Consider the following 4092-nt stretch of genomic DNA (forward strand, 5'->3'; position numbering starts at 1 on the left):
TTCTATGGTGAATCGAGACCCCTCTCCTCTTTAGAAAGCGAGTTATGACCCATCTTCCCTTTAAGAGGGTGGGCTTCCATACAAATGAAATTGTCCTCTTATCTCGAGAACTAATCAAGCAAATGGAACCAAATTTGGCACGTGGGTGTTTTTGGAGACAAATTTTTTTTCTATGATAAATTGGGACCCCTCCCCACTTTAGGAGGGGGGGGGGGCTCCCATACAAATGAAATACAAATTTCCCCATAACGCGAGAACTAATCAAGCAAATGGAACCAAATTTGGCATGTGAAAGTTTTCGAGGGCGAGAAAATTTTCTATGGTGAATTGGGACCCCTCCCAACTTTAAGAGGGGTGGCTCCTATACAAACGAAATACAAATTTCCTCATAACCCGAGAACTAATCAAGCAAATGGAACCCAATTTGGCACGTGGGTGTTTTTCGAGACAAAATTTTTTTCTATGACGCATTGGGACCCCTTCCCACTTTAGGAGGGGGGGCTCCCATACAAATGAAATACAAATTTCCTCATAACTCGAGAACTAATCAAGCAAATGGAACCAAATTTGGCATGTGGGAGATTTTTGAGTCTTGAATTTATTTTATGATAGTTAGAGACCTCTCACCCCTGTGGTATGGGGATATGGACTCTCATACAAATAAAACAGAAATTTTTGCGAAACTCAAAAACTAATCGAACTCGAGAAGTTCGAGACTCTTCCATAAAACATTAGTTAATAACAAGACCACAAAAACTATCTGTAGTAACGCTACACACTTAATTTTTTTCGCCGAAATCGGTAAAAAAATGCCGAGAATTGGACAGCTGAGCTCTCGGTAACCTTCTCGGCAAAAGTTACGTTTACTGATCACTCGGTAAGCGCAAATGATATTGAACTGTCAAAATATACTGAGAACTTCGGCAAAATATACTGACTCATTCGGCAGTTTTTTAAAGAGGATCTGGTAAATTTTACCTACGCGCTCGGTAGTTTTTTGACGAGATCTGGTAAAACATGCCGACACACTCGGTAGCTTTTAACCGAGATCCGCTGTATTTTTAAATTAAGTTTGCCGATTTTGTCAGTTAATTTTGCTGAATGATCAGTATTATTTACTGCCGATATTCGGAAAAAACTAAAACTACTTTTTCGAAAATACCAAATATTACCATACAGGGAAAAAACAAAACTTTGCTTTCATTCCCACTGTTTATTTATTTTACGGATGAAAAACTATTTTGATATGACTGTCTTCGGAGTGAGTCTGAGCGATATATATTTTCATCAGAACAAAATAATAAATAAATAGTAGGATTGAAGGTAAAGCTTTGTTTTTCGCTGTTCGGTAACTGAAGAAGAATTTGTAATTCATATGAATGCTGCAAACCAGCGTGACACTTCATTTTTACAAGGTCTTGATGCTGCTAATCAATCTGATGATGATCAACACTACGTACAACCTGGAGTCACTATATATATATATATTAAAAAAAAAACAAGTTCTTTTATAATGTTTGCAATTTACTAATCTACTTCTCCGGGTCCGTACATGCACATATTAAATACTGAACCAGACTTCGTCGCAGCATAATTTCAACCACACGCATTGCCCACATCCGCACACCGGTATCGCAGTGAGCAAACTCCGTAAAATTTCTTTCAGATATATTTGTATTAGTCTGCTCGCCATGCCGGAAGAGACCTCAAGTTTCCATTTTCCGCTTGCTGTGTTCCTGTTTAATTGAATGTTAACATCACAATTACCATTACATACTACTCAATCGAAATTAACCGTTCTGTCATTCCGCAAAACAATGAAATGCTAGTATTTTGTCAAATCGGCAGGTGAGCAGAGATTTACCAGAATCCAACTGCCAACCAAGCCAACCAATCGAGAGCCAACGTTACCAACTGCCAGCTCTGAAGCACAGTTACGCTTATTATATTCGCTGACCACACCCTCGTAATGGAAGATCCGCTTTTCCAGCTTTTTTTTTGTTTGTGGTTCAAGGCAGCCTTGAGGAAACTATTTTCCTCCTTTACTTCCCCATTTTCCCGCTTCATTTTAAGCTGATTCATTCGGAACTGATCCTGCCGCGCATCAAATTCATCGCACAGTAATTTTCGCTTAAAAAAGGCGCATTTGGCCTTGATAAGTTGCTGCGATTCCGGCTCATCCAAAATCCGGCTCAAAATAATTCTTGAACAGGTGTGTGATTTTCGAATCACGATAGGGAATCTTCTTAGAGCTTCCGATCTATTTTCACGTAGTATTTCTAAGGGAGTCCTCAGCGTCATCTGGCTGTTATTGAAATTCCTAGCCTCGCGCAGCCGTTGACCGGTCTTGTTAGTACGCTCACTGCCCGCTAAATCTACCAGCGACAGCTGATTGATGGTGATGCTCGCCCGGTCCTGAACGGTCAAGCTCCGTAACATCGTGCACAAACATGTTGTGGCTGTCATCCTCTCGAACCATTTTACTTTGCATCGTCCTAAAAAAAGAACAATAAAATATCATAAAACTCCTACCAAATTGATTTCAAAGCCTCACTTCTGAAATGTTGTTTCCTCGAGCAGATGGTACACGCAACTGTTATAAACCTCAACGCATGTAATAATAACGGAGTAAATATTATCGCTCAGCCGCTAACCTCGGACGGTTCGGCCGATGCCTTCGACGCCAGCTTCGGATCGGTGTCCTTTCGCTTCATTCGATTCATCCGGAGTGCATGACATCCGTTTCCGGCAGGATGTCGAACACGTTCAGCCGGTCCGGTTTGAAAACGAACTTCTTCGCCCGATAATCCAAGATGGTACGAAATAGGGTATCGAAACAGCGCGGCATTATGCCGCGGTACTGAACATCCCCGGTCATGGTATACGTTTTTCCATTGCCTGTTACTCCATAGGTAAAGAACAGCCCATTCTTCATACGGATCAGCGCTTCAATCAACGGTTGAGCCACCGTCGAGCACAGTTTGTGCTGCGGTGCACCCGATTCGAATGTGTGCCGGAATAGGTATTAGGTTTCCTTTGAGTTTGAAATCTTATAGTTGATTACAATTTCGGGCGGTGTTAAGACATTCATATTGTGAGCGGCCACCCGCAGACAGCAAAGATCGGATTCGCACGGTAATGGACAAGCTCGACAGTAGACGTGAACTGTATTGAGTATTGCTTGGCAATTTGTTGCCAGAATTTCCACGACTTGATAGAGGCGCTGCCCTTGGGGACACCTTGATAGTTGTTTTTTTGCCGCCTATCAACAAATAACCAAATTTGAAATAACTTTTCTATAAAACAATTTTTTTCTACTTGCATCGTCTTCATTTTTGAAACAGTTGTAACGATTTAGAATGTAATACAGGTTTATCATTAAAAGCACTTTCACACAACGAAAACGAAATCGCTAGCGAAATGCGAAACAAAAATATTGAAATACGCTGGCTGTGCTGGCTGACGAAGTGACGAACGAAAAAATGTTTGACATTTCTCGCTGTCGTGTTGCCGCTTGCCGCCAAAAAACTGCAACAAAAAAAGCTCCCGTGCATTTACCGATTTATGGCAAAGCAAGTTGCGGTTTCACCGAGAAATGGTATTTGTTATTGCTGATTCCGGTAAAATGAAGAAAACCGGAATATTCGTCACATTTTTTTAACGATTATCGGCATTTCGAAAATAATTACTGAAGTACGTGAAACCAAATTGCCGAGATGATGTAAAATGTTATTTTTTAACGAAATATCGTTAAAAATAATTTTTACCGTTGAATTCGGCATGAAATTTTACCGAGAGCAAAAATCAAAATTAAGTGTGTAGATCATTCAGGACGAGACGGCCGCTAGTGTTGCCGGTGACCCGCCGCCGGAAGCGCCGCCCACTTTGGAAAGGCAACTCCCCGCAGAAATCACTACTGTCAAGGTTTATTTGTTTTCCTAGGTCTACCTGGGTTTCCTGGAACGAGCAACAGCGAATAAGGAGAGGATCGCGAAATGGTACTTTCCACAAAAAAGTTTTCCGTGAAATGGTATCCCGCATTTTGCACCTTACTGGACACCGCAGTCTAAAAGTGCGACTGGCACAAAAAGT

At 41.3% G+C, this 4092-nt stretch overlaps 1 pseudogene; it reads right to left on the bottom strand.

Moving 5' to 3' along the window:
• Window positions 1-2176: 2176 nt before the first annotated feature.
• On the bottom strand, window positions 2177-3379 carry LOC128740096 (kinesin-like protein KIF23; annotated as a pseudogene).
• Window positions 3380-4092: the final 713 nt, after the last annotated feature.

The sequence above is a fragment of the Sabethes cyaneus genome, chromosome 3 (genome assembly GCF_943734655.1).
Source record: "Sabethes cyaneus chromosome 3, idSabCyanKW18_F2, whole genome shotgun sequence".
Taxonomy (NCBI): Eukaryota; Metazoa; Arthropoda; class Insecta; order Diptera; family Culicidae; genus Sabethes; species Sabethes cyaneus.